The sequence below is a fragment of the Cariama cristata genome, unplaced genomic scaffold (assembly GCF_000690535.1).
Source record: "Cariama cristata isolate BGI_N322 unplaced genomic scaffold, ASM69053v1 scaffold23277, whole genome shotgun sequence".
In the NCBI taxonomy this organism is placed as follows: Eukaryota; Metazoa; Chordata; class Aves; order Cariamiformes; family Cariamidae; genus Cariama; species Cariama cristata.
The window spans coordinates 21,603-28,114 of NW_009627533.1; positions in this window are offsets into that span (position 1 = coordinate 21,603).

Genomic DNA, 6,512 nt, shown 5'->3' on the forward strand with positions numbered 1-6,512 from the left:
TGCAATAACCACCCCGCTCTATAAGTGACCGGGGATTCCTACCTGGAGATCCTTCTCCCAGACTGAGAAAAAAAAAAAACTTAAAAACTGAAAAATGAGTAAATTCAGGCAAATGGCATCACAGAAAACTACAGTAAAAACTAGATCTAAGAGCCAGCGTCTTCCACCCAGCAGCCTAGCGACGCGCCACCTTCTCCCCCTTTGCCAGGGAACGCGCGCACCGGTTCCTAACCCCGCAGCCTCCGTTCCCTGAGTGAGAGCAGCCAGCACGGAGGAACCAGCAGGAAAAGAGCTTTTTTCCCTTTTTTTTTTTTTTTTTTTTTTTTTTCACATCCTCACAGTCCCGGCTTTGCATGAACACCTGCAAATTACCTCCACCGTGACACCACCACCCCGACCGATTTGGGACTCGCAGGCAGGATCACAGCCTTTGCCTTGCGGTGGCACTGTCAGAAAAAAACCCTATTTTAATGATGTTGGAAGACGACATATATTATAGCTTCAGACCTTGAAATTCCCACCCTGCTGGGAGAGTAAAAAATTTTCCCTGGTGGTCCTAAGAAACAAGCACTCGGTCTCTGCAGAATTCAAGGTTTCAAATAAAAAAATATCCTTAGCACTCAGCCGTACCGAGAGCCGACGGGAAGAAACGCAAACCGGAGAATTGCTCGCTTCATGCTGCCAAGCTGCTTCGGCAGAACAAAACTGAAGATCTCCTCTCCGCTTCACAGCTGCCCTTCAAAACTTTGAGAGGTTTTGAACAAAGTAAAAGATCTGTTATGGACAGGTCAGGTCTACTGGGAAAGCTAGAAAGGATCCCTAGAGACCATGAGGATCCCACGTTTTTAATGTATAAATATATATCTCTCTCTCATACTTCCACCTGGGTGCTGGCTAATAATTTTTGGTTTCTAGCTAAGAGGTGGCTGCTGGATGTTTCCAACCTGTTTTCTAGCAACCAGTTTATACTGGGAACCTGCAAGGGCTCAACCAGCATCGCACCAAGAGGCTGAGAGCAGCCCCAGCTTCTTGGGCATCCGGGGAATTTGGGTTGTGAAGAAGACTCGAGAGCTTGACTTGCATAAAAGCAGCTGCAACTTGTGATGCTTGTGTTTGAGATGAGCGGAAATTCTGTACCAGCCCATGCTAGGGAAGGAGATGGAAGAAACACTACCAGCAACGCCAAGCTTCAAGTAAAAGTGGCTTAAAATGGACAGCTGGGGAACACCAATCTCAAGGAAAAAGCAGAGAAGCGCATTGGAAGAGGAGAGAGGCAGGGGAAGGAGCTGGGAAATGAAAAGTGAAGGAAGGCAAAAAAGATGTAAAAGAACCAGGTGAGCTAGAAAGAGGAAAAGAAAAGAGTAACCCTTTAACCACATCGCTTCTAGCTAAGAAATTTCTGTTTTAAAAGGATTCACAGCTTTCTCGGAAATTCAAGCCCCGTGCCGTAGGACTGCCATCGTGCTTACAGGACTTTTGCGAAGCAGGCAGCACAGGCTACAGAAAGCGTTTGTCAGAGCTGAAGGGACACCACTATCGCTTTAAAAAATAATATTTTTCTGCTTTAAAAGGTTTCACTGCTGTTGTCACAGTAACAAGATGAGGTGGAAAACATCGCTCTTCGTCCCCTCCAGGTGTTTGCGCAGCGCGATGGGGCTCTGCTCGCTGCCAGCCCCAGACGCTCAGGCCAGTCCCCCGACCCCAAACCGAACGGGTGAGAAGAATTAGCCAAGCCTCATCAGATCCCTTCGTAACCTAAGAGGAGAAATCCAGGTGGCTTCAGTACCTGAAGCTATTTTTAGGTGATTTGTGTTGTTTCTAATTGGTTCTGAGATTAAATTTTTTTTTTTTTTTAATGGTATCAATAGGAAGCTTTGTTCCTCTCTGAGCTTTAGCCCGCTAGAAACACGGGAGTTATACATATATACACACTTTTTTTTTTTTCTGAGGATGTCTTAAGCATCATGTCACAGCGCAGGGGAATTTGAAAGGGCTGGCTACAGTCAAAAGAAAAAATTGAAACCAGCTCATCTCTCATCACATCTGCGGGGCAGAAATGCAAGTAGTAAAAGAGCTACATAAACCGTGAAAACTCATCTTAAATATTCTGTACAGCAAAAATACCAGCCCTGAACATGCTGCCAGCATTCGAGACATTTGACAGCGTATCACATGTCGCACACAGCCCAAGAAAACAAAAACCACCCAGGAAACCCAAGAGCTCAGGTTCCCGGGCAGGCTGAGCACCTGCACCAGCATGGGGAGAGCCCTCATCCTCAATCAGTCTCAATGGCAGCTAATTAACTAATTAGCTTGATCATTCCTCCCAGGCTTACAGGGAAGGGACGGTACAAGCCCCAGTTTCAGTCGGAGGTGGCATTTGGGGCCTTCCCAGCCAGGGACATCCCGGTGGATGGTGGGAGGAAGGTGATGGAGGAAGGTGATGGAGGAAGGTGATGGAGGAAGGTGGTGGCTCCTGAAGCAGCCGAGATCCCACCTGCTCCCACCTGCAGCCGCTGCATTAGCACCATCGTGTGGATTCGATCTAGCCAGCATGGCATCGCTTCGTATTGTCCTCCAGCCAGTTGGTGTGCTTCAGTTTTCACTAATGGTTTTCCACCCTTCTTCACCCACGTTAGGTTGTTTCCAGCTTCGAGGGGCTGAGCCATCCCTCCTCCACCACCCCCACTCCCACACTCACACTGAGCAACCTCCAGACATGCCTGTTGGTTTTGGGGGTTTTTTTTGAGACTTAAGCAAGAATATTAATTGCATTCCAGAGGCATTCAGCATACAGCAGATTAAGAAAAAGCATTTTATACCCCGTGTCGTATCCAACGAAGAAGCAGACTGGCAAAAAGCTATTATTTGTGAAACTCACAGCACATCTGTACAGGTCTGGCTGCAACGGCAAGGTAACTCCAGCCTTCTGCATGAGCTCCTATTACAAAGCAAGTTCCCAAAAACTTCGAAGTCTTTGCCTTACTTCATTCCCACTTCAGGGAAACCTCTTCACTCTCAGCTGTGTGTACTGAATCCTTGCTACTTGCATCCCTCATCCCTAAAGGAAAGGCTGTGCTGCTCCTGCATCCCGTCGTGGCAGGCTCTGCCATGGCATCTCACCCGGCTCAACCCGTCATGGGAAGGGATTGGGGTGCACGAGGGCCAACAGAGAGGCAAGAGCTAAACTCAACCGTGTTGAGGTCGGAGAGCTTTCAGTATTCAGGTCCTCTCGTTTTTCTGTGCAACACCCTTTATGTTTTCCCAGCCATAAAATTGATGTTTATCTCACTGCTAACTGCCTTACAGAGATCATTACACATTGCAAATTCAACCATTTGCAGATAAAACGAGCACGAGCGGCCTGGAAACCGTCACACCGCCCCTGTCGCCTTGCCACATTGCAATGCGTTACAACCTTTAAGCTGAAAATTAACATGTAAAACCAAGAGGCCTGGAAATATTTGCCGGGCAAACGCTGAAAATCAAGCGGAGGTAATTCTTCCACCCGCCCCACACCACCCTCTGCTCAACCAGGGAAAATTAATTTTTACCTGAGACGAATTCTGAAGCTATTCTTGTGGCATTAAGCAAAAAAAAAATAAACCAACCAGAGGAGGTTATTCTTCCTTGTCTAAAATCTCCTTGCTATATGAGCTGTCCCTCTAGATCCGTGTCTGTTGGAAGAGACGGAGGGGACGGGAGGCAAAGAGGGAGATGCAGATGTCAAAACAAGCCCCAGAAGAAACACCAGCGCTACGACCGCTGCACCTCACCGTGCACATGCCATGAACGAGCAGGGGAGGGATGCTGAGCTCTCGTCTGGATCAGAACATGCAGCCAGGACTACCAGCCCTGCTTGTGCTGATGCCCTCAGAGATCTCCACCTCATCCCATCCACCTTCAGGCTCCTTTACTGGGGGCCACGGAGGGAGCAAGCTGGCCACAGACCCTTTCCCAGGGTCTCCAGTGAGTGCCTGAGCAAGGAAAGCTGATAGCTTGGAAATCTTTAGCCCCAAGATATTCCAGGGTGTCCTTTTGAAAAGATTGCCATCTTGTGTCTTTTCAGACACTTGAAGGTTGGTTGCCTTTGTATTTGAGACCGCAGGTCTCGTTCCGGAGCTTTATGACACACAATGTGGGACAATAAAGACCCTTGACAGTTACAGATGACTTCGCTGTGTCCTGTTCTTAGTGCTACCTTGTAAAGTTGGACAGTAATGTTTCCCTCACTTTTTTTCATCTCAATTTATGACTCGTCTGCCATGAAAAGCCACTTATGCCCTCCACGGTTACATATACCATATCCTTCAATGCCAGTAAATCACAGTCTCGAGTCATGTCAAATTTTGAAAAAGAAAACTAAATTGCAGTTGTCCTCTAAGGAAAAAGCTGCAAAACTGAGAGAGAACAAGCTCTGTTTAAAGGAAGAAACCTGGCTGGCAGCCTCCCACGGTGTGCAGGGACAGGGATCACCAAAAACCTCCAAGTGAAGGAGAACAGCCTGACACCAGGGAGCCCGGGGGACCCTCTGTGCCACCCCAACGAGCTGCCTCCATAGGTCTTCCGTGGTCTAATGTCAAAAGAGTCTAAACTTGTAGGATTTCTCCGTATAAGCTGAGCCTCCCGTCCCCCACGGCCGTGACACAGAGGGCTGGGAGCAGGGCAGAGCCGGGCTCCAGCAGCGTTTATTGTTTGAGGCTTAGTCCCTGGGCTGGGTTTGTGCTTGGAAAGACAAGTGGGGAGCTGAGGGGATCGTCGCCTCTTGTTTTAAGGGTGGGGATTTCTTTGTGCAGAGGAAAGTTAGAGAAGTACTTAACACAGCAGGGTTTCACTCGGCTGAGCCCATCTGGGTTCACTCAAAGTTCTGGGCACTGCACCAAGAACTGGGGAAACTGAGGACAAATTAGAGCACGAAAACACCCACTGACCCCAAACCCACCCTTTACATTTTTTAAGGGGTGCAGCGACTTGTCTTTTCCCTTCTGCAGCAGAGTTAAACTTTCCTGACAGCTGAATTAACTTGGAGAAGAGCTGAGAGCGGCCTGCTCGAACGAGAGGAGGGAAGGTCCGTACCCCCGCTGTTCCTGCTAATTCCCCTCCCCGCACCCCACAAAGCTCATTTGCAGGGGGCTCAAATTGCTCCACGCGCCGCAGATTCACCGTCACATCACGTCACGGCATCCCGTCTGGCACAGACCCCCAGGGCAGCGCTTTCACCTCGTACGATCGTCTCTCAGCAAACCCCTTGCAATAAGCACTGCTATTTTTGAAAACTCTATTTAAAAGTTTGTTTTGTGGTCTAAGCTTAGGAGGCTTCTTTGCTTCACAAGGTGACCTCACACCACACCGCCTGAGCCCAGAGCCCAGGGTGCAAGCTCTTCCCGTGAAAGAATGCCTCCCGAGAAGCTGGAAAGATCCAACCCACAAAAAAAAAAAAAAAAAGAGGAAAATTAGGAGCAGCCATGACAGAGACAAGGAAAAAATGCAAAACATCTCGTGCCAGATCCTTAGCTGATAAAAACCCAACATGCATAACACAGAGCTTCAGGCTGGGATACACTTACCCATCCCTGAATGTTTAATGGGAGCGTATGCATCAGTTAATCAGCGGCACAAGACACAAAGCATTTTGTACCTCCTCTCCACGCGTTGTGCAATTAAAAGGCTTCTCATTCAGGCATAGATAGAAAAGTCAAGGGACTTCGGCTGTGAAACATCCATTATTCAAAAGTGTATCCATTATTCAAAGTTTTTCTTAAAATCCTATTGTCAGCTTGAAAGGAAAAAGAAAATGAGTTTCTGAAAGCTGTGTCCCATTGATATTCCACTCCAATTTTTGCTGATTGTAAGTACTAAAACTCCAGACATTTCGAAGAGCTGAAGAAATCCTTCACGGTTCCCGAGAAAGGCAACACCCTGTGGGCAGTCACAATTTACCCCCCCCACACACACTTACCTCTCCCTAGCAGAGAGGTGATGCATCCTGGCCAACAGCATGCTCCTTTCCCAAGTCGCTGAGCTGCCCCAGCAGGAGGCTGACAAGCATCCCTTCAGGGGAAGCCGATACCAAATTACTCAGCAAGCAGTAGCTGATACACACCACTGCACCTGACCACCTGGACACCCATAAGCTCAGCTGAATGAAGCTTGGGTGGGATGCACAACCTTCTCGCAGCACCCAGGAGCTTCAGCATAGGGTGCCAGGCCTAGGCTACAGGAGGTCACATAAGAAACGAGTCCCAAGGGTGCCTCCCCACCCCCCAGAGGTGGGTGCAGAGGGGTGCAGCCATTGCAAGGGAAAGCCCAGCACTACCACAGCTCCTGCCACAAAGGGCAGACACTGTGTCAAGCAAAACCAGTGCTGCCCCAGGAAAGATGCTACAGAGGAACCACCTGGATGGTGGAGGATCTTCAGCATGAAGAACAAACAATCAACTGCTAATGCTAGAACATTAAAACAAGCAGCAAAGGAGGTTTTAATTCCTCTAGGAGCTGGAGGACCTAGAGGG